Raw genomic sequence first — 19,902 nt, 5'->3', positions numbered from 1 at the left:
TGAAGTGATGGGATTTCGCACTCAATAGGTAACACAGCTTCTAAGCCATAAACTAGCTGAAAAGGGGTGAAACCTGTTGAATTTTTCACTGAAGTTCGATATGCCCATAGTGCCGAAAATAACATGTTATGCCAATTCGTTCGATGGATACCAATGATCCGTCGAATCATGACGACTAGAACTTTGTTGATTGACTCAACCAAACCGTTGGCTTGCGGATAATAAGGTGTAGAGCTATCGTGGCGCAAACCAAGCTGGCTTGTAAGTTCAGTCATCATGACATTTCGAAAATGGCTTCCATGGTCCGTAATGATTGCTTGTGGGACACCAAACCTAGTTATGATATGATTGAATACGAAAAGTGCAGCTGTCTTGCCGCTTGCGTCGAATGTAGGCATCGCCTCGGCCCACTTAGTAAAATAATCAACCGCAAGGATGATATACGCATGCCCCCCGGCCGAGTGAGGGTTACAAGTAATAAAGTCAATGCCCCATTTGGCGAATGGACCAGCGGCAATTATAGGGTGGAGAGGAGCAGGTGGAGCGCGCATCTTGCGATCAAACACTTGACAGTTGTGGCATTTTCTGACGGCAAGGATACAATCTTTAAACATAGACGGCCAGAAATAGCCAGCGCGCAACACCTTCTGAGCTGTGGCATACCCAGACATATGACCGCCACATGCTCCAGAGTGACAATCATTCAAAACTCTCTCAGCCTCATCGTGAGTTAAACAACGTCGAAAAACTAAGTCTGCCCCCAGGCGATAAAGTGTATCTCCAATAATTCTGTATTGCTGGGATTGAAACCGAATTTTTCGACGGTTTTCCTTGGAAGCTTCAGGCCGAAAGGTTTGGGTTTGGAGATAGATGATTATATCCCCATACCACGGATCTACAGTGCTAATAAGAAACAAAGATTCGTCCGCAATGGACTCCTCTGCCACAGTCTCTGTGTCAGCACTCGGGAAATCACACATCAATTCCGCGAAGACTAAAGATTTCTTAGACTTGGACTTCTCAAACTCCAAGTCGAACTCTTGCAGGATGACGATCCATTTAGAGTACTTGCCCCCTAGCAGTTGTTTTGTCAAGATATAAATCATAGGGTTGCAATCCGAAATAACAGTAGTTTTGCGGAGAAGAATGTAGTGACGAAAACGCTGGACAGCTTGAACGGCTGCCAGGGCCAATTTCTCCACATGCGAATATTTTAACTCAGTTGGATTTAAGGTTCTGCTAAGGTAATATATCACATGCTCTGCCTTGAATTCATCTTCTTGAACTAACACCATTCCAATGGTGGAATGCGAAGCTGCGAGGTATAAGAAGTAGTCCTGGTTGTAGTTGGGAGGATGCAATAACGGTGCATGGGTCAACGCGTGTTTCAGTGCATCAAAAGATTGTTGAGCAATCTCGTCCCAAAAGAATTGTACGTTCTGTTTCAACAACCGTGTAAAACCTTTAGTGACCTCGGCGTAGTTAGGGATGAATCGGCGTAAAAAGTTTGCTTTCCCTTGCAAACTTTGGAGTTGGCGCAAACTCGAAGGAGGAGGCAATTGGATGATAGCCTCGACTTTCGAGGGATCGACGCGAATGCCGGTTTTGGAAACAACAAATCCCAGCAATCGACCTGTTTCTATACAGAAAACACACTTGTGGGGATTCAACCGAATTCGATAATGCCTACACCTCATAAAGATTGCTCGTAAATGGACAAGGTGATCAGCTCGGTGTAAAGAATGAGCAGGCAAATCATCGAGATAGGGTTGCACAATGTGCTTGATGTCATGAAATGCATAAGACATGGCCCGTTGAAAAGTAGCACCGGCATTCTTAAGGCCAAAAGGTAATTTGCAATAAGCAAATGTCCCCCATGGACAAATGAATGCCGTTTTTGGTTGATCGGCAGGTAGAATATTGATTTGATTATACCCTGAGAAACCATCCATGAAGGAAAACATCTCACTTCCGGCACAATCATCAATAATTTGATCGATATAAGGCGTAGGATAGTTGTCTTTTGGACAAGCTCGATTGATATCCCTATAATCGATACAGATTCTTATTGTTCCTTGTTTTTTATTGACGGGAACAATATTCGATACCCAATCCGTTAACGGGATCGGATAAATGAAACCTGCTTTCAACAGCTTTTCGACTTCGGCTTTGATTGCAGCTGCTTTTCGAGGGTGAATCTGACGCAACCGTTGCCGAATGGGTTTAGCATCCGGGTAGGTTTTGATTTCATGAACAACAATGGCAGGATCGATTCCTGGCATTTCTTCGTAGGACCAGGCAAACACGTCGCGGAATTCTTGGAATAGGGCCTTGTAAGTTTCAATTTCTTCGTCAGTACATGCGGCACCTATATGAATGTTCTCCTTGATTCCGGGCTTCACTGAAATATCAATGGGAATAGTACGAGAAATATTCCCTAAATTCAGCTCTGAATCAGAATGTTTCGTTGGATCCTGAGCGTCTTTGACATATTCAGCGGTAAAGATAGATGAAAAATCATTTTCAAAGCATCATCCTTAGGTAAAAACGAAGATCTGTGATGGAGATCGTCCCATGGTAGATCATCTACACTTAGGATTTCGCGAAGTTGTTCGTCAGATGACACTTCTTCGGGAAACGTTATCCGTTCTAAGGGTGAGGTGAAAAGTGACTCTTCACTGACCACATTCATTTGGTCGGTTGAATGAAAGTCGGTAAAAGACATAAGAGCTTCATAAGCAATCTCATACGGACTCAACGGCATAACATCACCGAGTGAGTCTAGCTCAGAGTCAGAGGGAACATACCAAGGATCATCATAAATAATGTTTTCTGACGTGATCATATGAATTGTTGCGAACGAAGGGTCTGCATTGAGTGGAGGGAGAGGAAAAGTTCCCAGTAAACCGGAATCCTTAACTAAACCTACACCAATGTCCCTATAAGGGATTGTCGTTTTACCAACATGCTGGATAGTTTCTAAAGAGGTTGGGTCGGATGAAAAGTATGTCAGCTGATCAATAGTCACGATCTTACCGTTATGTGGAAACTTAATGACTCTGAAGACCGATGAAACGACCGCTGTCATAGCATATGACCAACTTCGACCCAAAAGAAGGTTGTAGTCTAGAGGGGCATCAACCACTTCCACATCCAGACTAACGGTTTTACCTTCGACCCCTATAGGCAATTCTTGTAGAATACCAAACGGACGGAACCCACGGCCATCAAAGGCCTTAAGGATGGTGGGGGATTGGTTCAACGAAGGAGAACCAAGCGATCTCCAACATTGAATCGACATAATACACGTAGAAGCTCCCTCATCAATCACAGTCCGATGAATAGGCCTGTTTTTGACTATCACTGGAATTTGGAAAGCCATTTGATGGGGGAGACGCGGTGTACTACTTTCTAGATCAAAGATCATTAGGTTCGGGTCCTGAACATCGACAGCTCCAATAGCCGACAAAAGCAATTTTCGTTGCGCTGGACATGATTGCAGCACTTCGAGTGCCGACATTGCTGAAGGTGAAACAGCTAAGTCTTCAACAATGTTGTAATTCTGGGCTGCTCTCGCATGTGGATTGAAAGCAGACCTTCGAAGTACACCCTTGGCGGGCGGCTTAATCACTAAGTCTGGGTTAGGTTTTTCGATCTGTAGTGGATCGGAACCAGGAGCTGAGGTTGATGGGTTAGAGTTAGAAGATTCTGCTTCTTTACCATCAACAGGAGCCTTACTACCATAATCTTGCGATCGAGTCGCAATCCTGACATGAGACATCATCAAAATGGGTTCTTCACTGGCATTCGAAGAAGAACCTATCATCTTATTTTCCTGCTCGGGGAATGGATTCTTTAACACAGCAGGAGTCGGAGAACCTTTAACTATTTTCACTACCTCGGCCCGATGAGGGCAGTCTCTCGTAAAATGATCTTCTTCACAAATGAGACAAGGATAACGAGGTTTGCGCTTTTCGTCATTAGTTTCCGACTTTTCCGTTTTCTCCTTTGGAGCCTTGTCTGCTTTAGCCTTCTTCTTTCCTTTCTTCTTTCCACCGTTTTTGGATTTGGCCGTAGATGACTCTACAGCGTGAATGTCGGCGGTAAGTTCAGGAGGAGAAGACTCTCCTGTCGGAGAATCAGGCAAAGTGATAATTGGAGTATTGGAGGTCTTGGAAGACTTCTTCTTACTCTTCGTAGTCACGATACCGATCATACCATCAGCGGCATGAGATCCCGAAGGAGCAGCAGCGATTTGGTTTGACTTTGGAAGATCCGGAATTTTCTCGTGTAACGTACCCGACTGAGTGTAAACTAAGTCAAGGTATTGTGCCTGAGCAATGACTTGCTCCTCAGTAACTACGCCGGCCTTAGCTACATCTTCAGTAATTCTTGGTAATAATGATTTTACAAACCATTCAGCTAAAATTTGGTCCGGGATAAAAACTTTCACTAATCTCCTTCGACGTCTCCACTCATGGATGTGATCAGAAATGTACGTGGATGTCGATTGTTTTAGCGAAGTTAATAATTCCGTACCATTATCGTATCTGACTGGTAACTGAAAATGAGTTAAGAATGAAGTAGCTAACTGGCTAAAGTTGTAAAAAGAAGCCCGTGGCAACTCAATGTACCACTTGGCTGCGAGACCAATGAGTGTACGCTGGAAAAGACGTAAGCGGATAGAATCATCTGAGATGGAATTTGATGCACACCAGAGGTGGTAAGTCATCACGTGATTAGACGGATCCTCTCCAGACTTACCTTCGAACTTGGGTATATCGCTGGGCAACTTATTTGGCATTGGCGGCCAGAACGGAAGATATTGAATTGGATCGTTCGTTAGGCGCGTCAAGTCGGGTAAATCTAAAGTCGCAATAAATGGTAACTGCCGGTTAGGATCTCTGAAACTCTGAGTCACAATACCAGCCCCAGGAGGAGGATATCCAGGATAACTAGGAACAGGATTCGCATTGGGGATATTATATCCTCCTGGAAAACCAGGATTAACCGGACCGTACTGGGGTTGTTGAGGTGGTTGATAATTGTACCCAGGATACGGTTGATACTGGTAAACCGGTTGTTGGGCAGCTTGACCAGGTTGATACTGTCCCTGGTACGGAGGTTGAACAAATTGAGGTTGAGTAGTAACAACCGTACTTGTACCAGGTTGACCTGCAGGCATCTGGACTGTGGTTTGAACCGTGGGTCCAGACAACGGTACAGATGTCTGAGGAACGGTTACAGGGACAGTAGAAACCGGAGCTGCCGATACTCCAGATGTAAGCATGGTAGATGAAGCGGTAGTTGCTGCAGCCGTGTGAGGTGGAGTACTCGGTGCAATTGGCGGCTGAGTAACTACAGAAGTTACAGGGGTCTGAACACTTGACTGGACAAGTTGCGGTTGCTGGGGTGGACCAGGAACTGCAGGTTGTCCTGCTTGAGGTACCGACTGTATACTTGGTTGCGACATCTGTTGACCCTGTGACGGATCCCATGTTAACATTCCAGGGTATTGACTCGTAACAGGTTGAGGATACTGAGATCCATAGCCGTATTGAGGATAGGGTTGATAACTGTAAGGTGTAGTCCCATATGATTGCCCTTGAGGTGGTTGATAACCTTGACCAGGGTATTGACCCGTAGGTTGATAACCTTGAGGTAAATACGAATACTGGGGTTGACCTTGACCTTGAGGTTGGTATCCTTGAGGTTGATACCCTTGGGGTTGATACCCTTGGGGTTGCCATCCTTGAGGTTGCCATCCTTGAGGTTGATACTGATACTGAGGTTGACTTTGGGGTACATATTGAGGCTGGGGTTGATACCCTTGGGGTTGATACCCTTGAGGTTGCCCCCCAGTCACAAATGAAGTACCTTGAGGTTGCCCCCCAGGCATTAACGAAGGTTGCCCCCCAGGCGGTAATTGGCCACCTTGAGGTTGGTTAATGGGAGTTGAACCTGACATCATATAAACTTCACCTATACTCAATGGTACATTACCACTGTTTCCAACTAATAACCCATGATCAACAGGTTGAGGAGATGCTCCCGCAAAGGTACCAGAAAGTGACTGATACCCAGTAGGAACAGAAGGACCGCCATGTAAAAATGATTCAGGACTTTGCGAAAACACAGACGACTGACCAGACATATTTACAGGAGAATGAATTCCTCTAGGTGGAACCGGAGTACGAGGTGTAGAAAAACCTACTGAGTTGTCTAAAAAATTGGTTAATGCAAGGTACCAAGACTCACTTCTAGGAGGACTGTAAAAGATGGATTCACGCTCCCTTAGATCAAGGGTAATTAGATCTTCAGAATCAGAAACGCCTATTTCTTCCTCTGGAACAAGTTCTTCTATAGCAATTAATCCAACAGGAAGATTTTCGGTGATAATTCTTTCTATTCTTGGTGAATCAGGAACACTAGGAGTTGGAGTAACAGGTTCTGAAATTTCAGGTTCTTCGCCTGTTTCACTGGCAGATGAAAAACTACCAGCAAGCTCGGAAACTGTAACAGCTTCGGGATTGTAACCTGTTTCTAATCTTTGGTAATCTGGATGGACTACCAAAGAAGATTCTCCTTCTTCAGGTGAACCTACTCTACTGCCACTAGGAGGAGTTACAAGGACCTTTAACCCTTCTAAATGACCCGGAATGTTTTCAGGAGATTCACCCCGCGATTTACGGAGTTTTCTTAACAAATCTATCCCGGTAACAATCTCAGGAGACTTGCCCCGAAGTCTACGGGACTGTCTCGGTAATTCCGCCACAATTAAAGATTTTAACTACAACACACGAAATCAAAGTAAAAAATTTCAAATCAAACCACCTAAAGTCTTCTAAAGAACCAATCAAATTTGAAGCACACGCCTAAATAATCTAGAGCGTCAAACCACACACAAACAGTAGTCTTCCGGACCAAAAGCGCTAGTTGGTGATTAGGCCCAACCTCGCAGGATTCAGTACAGAAATAGTGGGTGGAACAGTTACCCCGGCAACCTGCTTAATGAATAGACTGGACCAAGTTCCTCCACTTTAACCGTCTCGAAGTGAAGCGAACCCCCCAGAAAATCCAAGTGAGTATAACCGACGTCTGCTCCAGGTACAGTGGGACCTTCCCTCCACCGTCACCTTGGGTAGAATCCTAGATATTATGGCCACTAAGGTTACCAATCACAACAATTACACCTGGGGGAACAGTCTAAACTCCGACAGCACGCAAGGGCAGAGTAGCAAGCTCCAATCCCCTTACCGGCTCCTTGACAACAATCCAAGGTTTACCGATAAGTGACCCCTGGCTCCTCGACAATGGTTAATCCGAGGTTTACCGTTTGTAATACGTACTGCCTGGCGTCGTTCCCAACGAGGGAGGAATGATCCCCTCACTGGTTCGGACACGAGCTCGTGTTTCTCCTTTAAGAGGAGCTTTCCCAGAATGTAACTGAAACAATTGGATTTGTTCTACTCAAGATAGACTATCTGTTTGGTTTTGTAGTCTTGGAGAGTTAAGTACTCACCTACTCCAAGACCCTAGCCTAAGCTATGTTGGTGCTTCAGAGCCCTAGAAAAATAAAGATTACTAGATTGATTTTAATTTAAGCGTTACTTTTAAGGTTGTTTCTTAAGTCAAAAGGTGATGGAAGTGAAACTAGTGGTGTGTTGACTCGACTCGAAACCACTACAAAATGCACCTAAAATGATTTATCCACTACTTTACTTTTTCGATGAATTGCTTAACTAAAAAGTTGAGAGAATGCAATCCTTATAAAAGCAACTTCTTAATTGAAGACAATCAAAGAAACAATTCGTTTTTCTTTTCCAAGCATAAAAACATAACTTCTCTTTACATGCACGAAAAAACTCTTTTCTTCTTTTGAAAACAAAAAGCTACTTGAAACAAGACTTTTTAAGAAGATGTTTTTGTATTTTTCTTTTAATAAAGCAAATAAATCTAATATAACCAAAAATCAATCTTAACAACTCTTAAAATCTATGAAAATGCACTCATAAGCAAACTAAAGGCAAATTTACTCTAAGCAATCTTAACGAGGCCAAAACTAACAATGATTATTTCTAAGGTGTTTTACTTGATCACAATCAAATCAAGGACTAGCTTATTGCAGAACCAAAAACTAGTCAAAACAAAATTCTAATCTTTTTGTCCTTTTTGAAAATGGAAATCAATACTTTAAAAACAAGCAATTCGAAATTTGACCCAAAACAACTCAAATGACAAGTTGCTCAAACAAGGAGACTTTACGGCAGGCTCAACTTCTAAGAAGGTTGACTAACCAGAGATATCTAAGGCTGGACAACTTTCTAAGCTCAAAGTCACTACAAAGCCTTTCCAAAAATCAAACCCTAGGTCTAAACTTCGTTGAAAACCACTAAAACACTCAAAGCTCACAAAACGAGTTCAGGTGAGAATTCTTGACAGGGTACTAAAGGATCTGGGCAGAAAACACTAAGAAAAACAAAATCTAAAAGTAATTTAAGGCAAAAATGGAATTTTCTTAACTTTTACAGGAAGACGCAGGCCAGCAGTTGTCACAGGTGCGGCCCCGCACTGTGCAGTCGACAACAGCGCGTCCAAGGACGCACTGTGCAGCACACAGAGACTGCGTCTTTCTGGAAAAAGGAAGAAAAACTAAAGCCAACTAAAGCTACAGCTAAGCCACCCAAATACTAATTCTCACAGTCAAAAACCAGAAAATAAAAATGATTTTCTCAAAGCAAAGTTCATATAAAGGAAAAGACTCTCTCATTAATGGATTCCCCAGCGGAGTCGCCAATTTGTCACACGGAATCTGTCAAGGGTGCGGACACGACTGACCTTCCTAGAAGTCTAAGACATTCTAATGACAAACAAGACAAAATGGAGTGATCTTTCTCTAAATACACCTTTTACAACATGAAAACTACAAGTGTTTAGGCTTACCTTATTCCAAAACGCTGTTGTTGAAGTCCGTTCTTGACGATCCGGATGAGCTCCTCCTTCAAGTCAATTCCTGCAACCACAAACAATCAAACAATTACCAAGCACTTGCATTTCATATAATAAAACATATATTCAACATGCAGACCAAGGAACACATGAAATAACTCATTAACACAAGCTATTGAGAAAAATAAACCAGTTTGTATTAATAACGAAACAAAGAAACTCTTACAACCTGGCCTTGGTGTTGTGCAAGTTCCTCCCAGGGTCCATCAAGGGTTTTCCTCTACTTTGACAAAGCTCACCCTCTCCCAAGTAGAATCAAGTGAAGACAATCTCTCCTCACAAAGGCTCTAATGGAAGACCTAAATCCTGCAGCATTTACCCAAAGAAAATGTATAGCTCCAACCTCCTCTCCTTCTGGCTCAATGCCTTCATTTATAGTGCTGTAAAGAGGTTATTCAGGTCCACTATCAATGGGATCATCCCCCTCTATGGGTGGGATAGCTCCCTTATTGATGGGATAAGTTCCCCCTTAATAGAGATACATGAACCAACTGGAGGCGCATCCATTTCATCAAACCGACCTCTAGAATGTTCTAGAAGTAACCACAAGTAACTTTTTCAAGATAAAACTCGCGCATTTTGCCTTTTACAGAGGGACGCACCTGTCCTTTAACATACAGAGCGTCCATGGACGCAGATTTTGTGAACATGGTCAGCGTCCCCGCAGGTAAGGCTAGAGAGAACCTGCGACCCCAGAGATAAACATGATTTTTACAAGACTTTCTCTCTTCTTTGAGTTTGAGATGGATAACAGAGGCATGAGACTTGCCTAAGAGGGTAGCATGACTTATTGATTGGAGCCATACTAACTGTAAGTAGTCAAGGTGACATTTTTTAGTGTAACAAGGTCTCATCACGAGCCAACCTATTCATCCATGTTACTTCTTGTGAGTGGCACTGCCATTAGTTGGTTACCAAGCCAAAACAGTTGCCTTCATCTAAAATTAAAATAAGATAACTTTGAATCCATGCGTAGTAAGTGGGGACACATACATTTCGATGGGTCAAAAGACACCCCTACCGAGGTTATGGACACCTGCGGGTAGCAGGGCTATGTTTGTGGTATTAAAGTTAATTGCATACTATGATTTGCTTGGCTATCGTTCTCTTCCCCTAAACTTACCCTTTTTTTGGACAATGGTTTTAAAGACGATTTGAACATGATGCTTTGAGTTATATCTTTAAAAAATCAAGAATCTTTAAGGATATGGTACCCTTAGTAAAGGTTATCTTTGTTCTATATTAAGACGAAATTTAATTTGAATCCGGATGACAACAAAATTTAGAGTGTTCAATAAAGAGGTTGCTAATTGGTATAATAACTCATTTTGACTTTCATGGTATTTAGAGTGATGAATTACTCAATGATGACTGCTCACAAGATGCTGGTTGGCAACAATGTGTATTGATGGTGGTTGCCTCTAAATATGCGCTGCATAATCTAAGTACAAGATTTTTATGCTTGCACCAGTGTAATCACATTGTAATATATCGTAGTGCAAGCAGAAAAGTGCCAACAAAGAAGCGCAGTTTAGGGGATGTAAGCAGACTAGTGCAAGCACACACCATCCTTATAATTTGGTATTTTTATTATAGTCCTTGTGATAGATTTTCTTGAAATTAGTATAAATAATCAAAGAGTCCAACAAACACTTTGTTCTTGAAACGAGCTTTATCTAGCGTAGGAAATGTGATCACATAGAATTGTAGGAAACATCATTACGAATGCCCATAAATGTTTTTAATCTTTCTTTTTGCAAGGGAGCAACAACGTGACAATTGATTTCCTTGCATGAGGACATGTAAGAAGGTCAACATGGGGGGATGTTGGGCCTCTGTTTTTCCTTGCTTTATATCACCTTTTACTTGAAATCACTCATGCTTTTGTTTAGCTTGACTAGTCATTGTCATAGCTCTGTGCATTCTCGGAGATAATACATAAGTATTTGTTATTCCTTTGTTTTAATGAGATTTAAACATTAAAGTCATATTTAATAATAGTTTGTGTGTTTCGAGGTTTACAAAGTTGGTTATATGCTTATTTTGATAGAGGCGAAGTTCCTGCACCACAAATTCTTGCACTAGTACCAGTAGGATTCCTGCACCAGCATTGCAAATTAATGAGTCTGCGCAAAATCCGCATAATTTCTAAATGGCCAAGTTTGACCTTGGTTTTTATGCAAATGGAGGTGAATTATGGAAATCCGAGCAAATAGGTGTTTCACAAATATAACCAATTACCCATAATCGAAACTGTTTCATGAGATTCAAAGTATTCCAAAAGTTACGAATAGGTCTTTGAAGCACTTCTATAAAAAAAATTGTTTTTTCCAAAATTCTAGAAAACACAGTCAACAAGTTTCCAGACTGCCAAATTCTGCCTGGTTGTTGTGCAGATGAAGGTAAATAAAGAAATTCCGCGACATGGGTTTTTGTCCCAGTATAGAAAATTGACTAAGCTCAAAATAGTTTTCCAAAATTCATAATGGTTGAGGAAATATGAAGGGCGCTCTGGAGGAAGTTTGTTAAAATTACCAATTTTTCTAGAATTCTAGAAAAATCCCAGAATTGCAAATTCATATTAAATATTTATTCTTTTAATAGGGGAATGGTTGTACTATTATACTATGTAATTAGAATTGGTTGGGATTCAATCCCCATATTCCTTACAAAGGAACAACTTGTTTTAATCATTATGAAAGATTATAAAAGGATGATGGTGGAGGGGCGACGCTACAACAGTGTTGTTGTAACTTTGTTTTGCTAGTATCGCCCAAATCTGGGCTAGACTCTGTATTTCATGATGTACTTTGCCTCAGTGAATTAATAGAAAGGAAGCTCTGCCTCATGTTTCATAAATCATATTTCCGTGTTTGGAAGCTGATGAATTGATAAAGTATTGAGCAACATTTCTGTTTGGAAACGAAATGCACTGATTGGCTAGGGCCCAACCAACCTAGCATGTTTACCCTATTTCTTGTTTCTTGTAATTTGTGCTTATATTGTCAAGTGTGATTTAATCAAGCACATGTAGTCCTGTTTGAGTGAAAGCAGATCTGTTGTGTGAAGTAGTTAGATTTCCTTTTCCTACACCTAATTTCGGATTGGTTTTCTCACTTGGTCCAAGCAGGAGAAATAAACCTGCATGAGTGAACGTTGGTGTGATATTCATTTTCCTGCACTTGATTTCGGATTGGTTTTCCATGCCTGGTCCAAGCAGGAGAAATAAGCCTACACTAGTGCACGTTGGTGTGCTATTCATTTTCCTGCACTTGATTTCTGATTGGTTTTCCCCGCCTGGTCCAAGCAGGAGAAGTAAACTTGCACCAGTGCACATTGGTGGGATATTCATTTTTTGTAGTTTTGTTTGATTGGTTTTCCATGCCTGGTCCAAGCAGGAGAAATGAACCTGCACCAGTGCACGTTGGTGTGATGCAACAAGCTTTTCTAGTTTACTTGCCGCATTTTTCTTGCTTTCATTAAATACTTTATGACAGGATAAATTATATAGATTTTTTCTTTATTTTTGCACTCTGTCAAACTTAGAAACATTCATTTTTATGTGTGCAATTTGATTTCACAGTATAATAACACTTGCAGTGACTAAGCACTTATTTTAAGAATTAAATGCTAAGTGCAAGAAGCTCTGATGTGGTGTAAGAACTAGTTTCTTGCCACCGGATCTAAGTGCTCTGAACTTAAAAAAGTTCAAGCCCTTACAGGAAGTAAAACGCTTTTAGTAAAGACACCATTTATACCCTCTGCATATATCTCTTTTTCTACACTAGTGCAAGCAGAGTGCGATAATGTGAGACAGATTAGTGCAAGAAAGAAATCTTTACATAAGCAGGTTTAAGGGCCCATTCTACGAGACTGCCAAGTGTCTCTGCTAAAGAAAAACATAACACATACTCAGTAATTAAGAATTGATTAGTTGGAGTGATTGCCTTTTTATTTTTGATTCCTTTGCAAATGAATTCTTTCTTGTTCCAGCACTAGATTACTTTGATGATTCAGTTATCATTTACTCTTTCGGTTCCGCAAGCTTTTCTTTAAGAAAGTAAGAATTTCTATTAGCAAAATTCATACCATCTCTAGCATTACCTACGCTTCATCTCTAAGTTTACGAATCCCTCGGGTTGATAATTAAGTGTTGAGGAGTTTGCTTAAGTGCAATTCCTGCACCCAAAACAAGGTTGTTACAAAAACATTGGTAATCCAAAATTTGATTAACAAGACTCTGAATTTGGATAATAATTGATTTGAGGAGTGGATCCCTAGTGTTAGTTCCATTCTAAAGATGACCTTGTATAAATTTTGAATCCCCGACTATAAGAATACTTTCACTTCTATTTAGGAACAACATCAAAACAACTTAAATAGGAACAACAAAAAGAGGTGGAAAATAAGGAAAGTAAGAAAAATAAAGATGAGGAATTTGCACGAGAACTTGAGGAGTAGATATAGGCCCAAGACATGGAGATCGAGTGGAAGTAGGAAAATCAAGAGGCTGACATTTTTGCCATTGCAAGAAAACTCAGTAGTCAACCTTCACATCCTCTTACAGGTGGTCACATCACATTCAACGAAATGGGAATTCCAGATGAAGATATGGTCATTGATGTTTCCAACCTAACCTTTGATTAGCTAAAGAACATAATCATACAAGAAAGGAGGAATTATTCTTCTAATGACCTCGTGCATGCTTCTTCCATTCATACAAAGAGGGTGATTGTGATCGACACAAGGAGAAATATAAAGATAGTTGTAGCAGAAAATTTGGAGCTAAAAGAGTGAATATAGATTTCTTGAAGTAGGAGAATAAGCAACTGGAAAAGATCTAGCTGTTGCAAGGCAACATATTGATCATCTCCAAGCTAAGTACCAAAGACTATATTCCGTTGATTCTCACTTGAAGAAGCTATGAGCAATGATATGTGATGAAACCCAATCATTGGGAGACACCATGAGACAACTATATGAAGAGATGACCACTTTGCATAAGGTGGTGGTGATTTTGCATGACATGCAAAAGAGATCATGGAAAAATATGAATGTTTTGAAGGTGATTTATGCAACTATCAATATGATCCAGGAATGGGGCACCAAGTACATGAATGTACCATTAGAATTGGCTCGAAAAAGAACTCGGTAAGCGAAATAGGAAAAAGATGAAGTTAGAATGCTCTTAAAAAGTAACACGAATCTTGGTACATATGTGAAAAACATTATAACCGCCTTTGCAAGGTTGTATCATAGTTTGGACACCTTGGTCAGAGCACACAAGTTTCCTTTTGTTGAAACATTTGTAGAGACAAAGGGAAAAATGTTATGAGGTAGGAAATCTAAGAAGACTTCAACAACTTGAAGTAGGATATTACCAAAGATGACATGGAAATTTACAAGGTAGAATATGCAGTTGTATGTAGATGGACCTACTAAAGTAAACATGAAGTTGTTATTATTATGCAATGAAGTACAATCTGGCTCCAAAACTATCTACCCAGATGCTATGGAGGCAAGAGTCTGATATAAGCTAGATATTTCATGCAAGTTTGAGGACATAATAGCTAAGTATAAAGCTTGGTATCAATATGTTACAACAGTGTGACAAGTGGAAGTTGTCGAATTAGAGTTTCCTAAAACTCAAGCATGATGTATAAAGTTCATGTTATTAGGCTCTAGCCTATTTTTTCTTATGTGGAGAGTTTTATCTTATTGTATTTAGAAAATAATAAAAGTGTAAATGTGAGTGGAAGTCCAAGAGTAAAGTGTGGAATATGAAGAGTCATTAGTTAGAATACACAGAAAATAATTCCAAAAGTCATGAGGGAAACTCAAAGGTCAGAAAGGGGGATGAAAGGTCATCCCATTTGTTATAAATAAGCCCTTATAAATCAAATAAAGGGCTTCACACTTGAGATTGGTAGCCTTGGCTTATCTAGTCTAGCATATGAGTGAGTATCATTCTTTGGAGAAGCAAGTGGTGGCTTCATGTTCTACTATTGGGGCTAGTGTCATAACATTGTAAATGTATACTTGGAACTTTCAATTGATGATGAGAAGCTCTTAGAGCCGACAGGCTTTCTTGCATATATCATGGATGTTGTAACGTTACTCTTTCTATGCTTGTGGTATATGTTATTTCATTTATGCTAATGTTAATCAATTATTTTGTTAACCTTAATATGTATCTTATTGGATGTTTTTGTATATGTTATTATGATTGTTGTTGTCTTGTGAAATACTTTGCAGGCTAACTAACAATTCTTTCATTTGCTCATGTGTCTCTTTTAGGATAATACTATTACTTTTCTTCTAGAGGATCACTCCTTTTCCTTTTATGTGAAAGAACCTTTTATGAATTACAATTGATATCTCACAAATTTCACACTCTTGCCATCACCAAAGATACGTGTATGTCTTCTTAAGTGTTTATTTCTATGAAGGCACATCTTTGAGATCACACTTATGGAAACTTGTCATATTTCTAGTTGGAGATCATATTGAAAATGGTGTGAGGTCTAATTTGGACTTCATATCAGGGAGATCCCCCTAGTTGACGGATTTCCAACACCATCAACAAAACTAGAGCCCATAAACGACAAAAGGCCTATGAGAAACGCCCCGCAGAAAGGGACATGGGCATGTGTGACCAGAAAGAACTAGGAATCCCCACAACAAGAAAAATTAAACTAGAAAGATGACCCCTTGCTCAACCAAAAAACTAGCCCAAAGATTCCACCTGGCTGCCCAACTCCCATTCAAGTAAACAATAATGAAATTACAAACAAGGAATTTTAAAAACACCAGAGCCCCGAGCTCTATAGGTCGAAACCCAGTACCCTTGCCTCCACAATTCACACCAGATAACCATAAAGAGTTTTCCCACTCAAACCAACCACTAGAAGCCAAGGATTCAAGAACCAATACTTAAATATCTCGAAATTCCAGACAACACGAACATACATTGGAATCACAATTGAAGGCATGAATGATAGAGTTACCTGAACATTGACTTTGAACCCCTCACAAACGAGCACAACGACACTACCTTTAGGTCATAAAGGTAGCCTCACACTTCCAAGCCAAATCCAAGCATTGGACGACCATAAATAACCAGCCTTCATTCAGTAATTGACCCAGGGCCAAGATAATTGTTTGGTTCTCAATTAGATGCATAAATGCTTCGTAGATCCAGACTAGAAACACAATTGTTTTCCTCCACTAGTCAAGATGCCAACTTTGCCATCCAGAGAAGCCTCCTGAATGAACGAAGCAGGAAATGCCTTCTAAGCACCATAATTTCATCTACAAGTTAATTCTTGTGCTCACCATTATTAGTGCCATGGGAATAATAGACTATCTACATTCGTGAAGTTTCAGCTACAAACCACAAAGCCCAATGTAGTTACCATGTAGAACATTCATAGTTATTTTGTGTGAGTGTAGATATTGACCCTAGTTGGTGTACATCCCAATTGAGTTACCCTGAATGGGGAATTTAGTTACTTCATATTAAAAGGGGGATATGTGACTCATTTAATTTTTAATATAAAAAAGATACATGATATTTAAAAAATATTAATAATAATATAAATATTCAATGTCGGTCATAAATAAAATATTTCAATACTCATAATAAGTAAAATATTTCAATGTCATATATATATGAAGAGAAATTGAAAAACAAAATTGGTGTGGTTAAATCAACCCAATCCATCTTAACTCGAGATCTATAAAGCTCCACGAAGAAGCAAATTTCTCAAGGTGCAAACCTTTGCTCAAGTTTTGCACTCAAAAAAGAACTTTGTTGATAGATTGGGACTTGAAGTTGATCTAACCTGGTGTTATATATATATATATATATATATATATATTCTACCTATACATAACATTACAAAGTGTCTTTGTGGGTTGGAGAGCTTTGCACAAAAAAATTAAAGCATTTCAAATAGTCTTACTATTTTACATTTTGGTGTTTTTTCATATATATTTTTCTATCAATTTTGTCTAAAATCTAGCAAATATGTATTGAAATTGTAAATTTAAGTTGTGTAGACTACTCAATCTAAGTTTTTCAAGAAACTTCCAAAATTATATCTATTTACACGCTCAAAATACAATTTAAACAATTAAAATATATAAACTTTTATTTTAATTTTTTTTTCATCAAATTTTACGCTTTAAAAAGATCGGCAAAAAAATTGGTTTTCTCCACGTGGATAAATCCGTGGTTGACTACTTCCGCAAATGACATTTAACAAGAAAATACAAGCATAGTAATTAATGGTTTTTTTCAATGAAAAAAATAAAAACAAAGTAAATAAATGAATTATTATCTACATAATAGGTTTAAAATTTAACTTGCAGAAACTGCCATACTTCTAAGATTATCGGAACGCCCACAAAGTCATTGTAGTTTACAGTTATCGGGGCCACAGCCACACACTCAATGCCTGACTTTGGGACTGGACCCTCCGTTCCCATCGGCGGGTAGGCTCATGTCAAACTACGTGTCCAGCTTCAACCGCCTTTGGACAAGTTACCCCAACCTTGCTTGCTGTAGCAGCTCTCTGTCTCACCAATAAACCAACGCGACCTCAAGATATGGGAGACCCGCATCGGGAGCCTTTCGTTTCGTGATATTAGTGTCTCCTTCGCACCCTATCTTCCCTCCAAACTGCGGAGAACCGGACTCAGTGGACGCTCTATCCGTATCTCCTGTCATGTCATATCAATCTTTATTTTGAACATCACAAGAAGTTTTATTAGTAAAATACTTGAAATTATAAAATATCTTTCAAGAATATTTTTCAATCTTATGGCAATATTTTATACCGCCGCGACCGCCTTTCGGCTCAACAAAGTTTATTCGTTCAATGCCATGAAGAAAGATGTACCTCATATTTGATTTCCATAGGATGCGCATTAATTGGATATGGCTGTGGCCGCCTCTTACTGAACAGATTTTATTCTTTGAAAAATTAAGGTTAGTCGGTTAGTGAGGCGGTGCTTGTCATCGGTACGTATGAAATGCCGTATGAAAGTGATCCACGAAGAGGTTTTTCTCTTCTATATATATATATATGAACGATGAGATACTCTCTGTATATTGTTCTCCTGCTCTTCTGCGTCACTCGTTCAATCATATCACCATATTCAACAATCACTGTCGGATTTCGCTTCCCTCATCATCATCGGTGATCCTTCTGAGTCCGTAGAGATTCTGTCATTTGGCGCAACTCGACGATCTTGCAGCAGAGGAAGAGAGATGTCGGAGATAATTACTCCAAGTTACATTCAAAAGTTTTTAGTTTCAGGTAATTTATATACAATTTAAATTTAAGAAGGAAGTGTCAGTCATGTTAGAATTTTAATTTAGAAATTGTTAGTCATTCATGTTTGAGATTAGCATATCTTTTCTTGGCGCTTTTGAGTGAATTTAATCATATAAGTTGGAGCAATAGCAATAGAATCAATACAATTTCATGAACAACCGATAATCTCAAATTGATTATTTTATTGTGTGGTTTACTCCTCTCCATCTATAGCCCTGCAGATTCGTTGATGTGACTTTCAAGACAGACACTCTGTCCAGTGGATGAGGAATTCTAGATGAGGAATTCTAGAGGTCGCACCACTTCAGTTTCACAAGGAGGCTGCTAGATCCCAATCAGCCACGGACTCTATGAGGATCAGCGACGCTGATGAGGGATCCGAACGCCAACAGAGGTTGTGGGTATTGTGATATGAGATGGCCGGAGGCGAAGAAGAGGAACACTGGTACAGACCGAAACAGGAAGACATGTTAAAAATTGATAGGAAAAGGAGATTATGTAAACGTTTGGTATGTGCCATCCAGCATTCTGCTGTGGAGTTTTAAATGCATATTTGTATAGCTTTTACGCACTTGAGCACTTTCCATTCCAGTGAGGCCAAACCAAGGGATTGTTGTCCATTCTCATGGTGGGTTAGTTGACACTGAATGTCGTTTTGTATTCATAATAATCTCCATGTCTCTTGATCTTATCAAGGAATAAGAATAACGGTAGTTTTATGCTAATTATCTTTTCTACAGATGTCTTAAAATTTAGCATGTTTTGTATTGGATGTATTAAAATTAGGACGGTGGCGGTGTTACTTTAAACTCAGAGACCAATATGAACAAATTAGTTGAGCTCTAAGCGATTGTTTCTGTTATAAAAAAATAATTGTGCATATTTAATGTGGGTTAGTGGATGGTGAACGATTTTGACATGGTCACGCATTTATAATAATCTTTTTCATAATCAGTGTGTTTTTCTGGATATATGTTTCAAATTGTAGGATGGATTTGCATTGTGTCGGTTAGAATCCTTTTCATAATCATTATGTTCTTCTTGATATATGTTTCAAATTTTAGGATGGATTTGCCTTGTATCGGTTAGAGTTAGAACTGTGAAGGTTTTGGACCGTTTTTTTTAATGCAGAAGAACATTTGTAATATATTTTTTTTACATATATTAAATATTAGGAATTATAGTTAATTTATCAAATTTTCCAATTTTTTTTTTAATAAGGATATTAAATATATTAGGAATTAGAATTAATTCATCAAAATTTTCCAATTTTTTTCTCTTTTCTAATAAGAATACATGATTTTCTTATGTCGGCAATAAAATGAGAGATTTTATAGGTGAATACCTTACAAAAGTGCTTAATCAAAACACAAAATTTGTAACATATAACACTGCAAAGGAATTATTTTGGTAGGCTTCATCAGCTATTAGGGCATTATAGCATGCATGACTTTGCCATTAAATTTTAATTCACTTATTTTTAATTTACAGTCTTAGTTAGCAAACTATCTACAATTTACACACCTAGTTAGGATACTTGTTTGCTGCTATG

General features: G+C 39.3%; 1 long non-coding RNA gene across 1 annotated transcript; it reads left to right on the top strand.

The window, feature by feature from the left end:
- Positions 1 to 18,055: 18,055 nt before the first annotated feature.
- LOC149139253 (uncharacterized) lies at positions 18,056 to 19,075 on the top strand. The gene is made up of 2 exons (XR_016264428.1): positions 18,056 to 18,332; positions 18,564 to 19,075. It is a non-coding gene; the product is annotated as an uncharacterized LOC149139253 (long non-coding RNA).
- Positions 19,076 to 19,902: the final 827 nt, after the last annotated feature.

This window comes from Pinus tabuliformis, chromosome X (assembly GCF_031772625.1).
Source record: "Pinus tabuliformis cultivar Carrire ecotype Pingquan chromosome X, CPIR1, whole genome shotgun sequence".
NCBI classification, from domain to species: domain Eukaryota; kingdom Viridiplantae; phylum Streptophyta; class Pinopsida; order Pinales; family Pinaceae; genus Pinus; species Pinus tabuliformis.
This window is presented reverse-complemented; position numbering and strand designations above follow the sequence as displayed.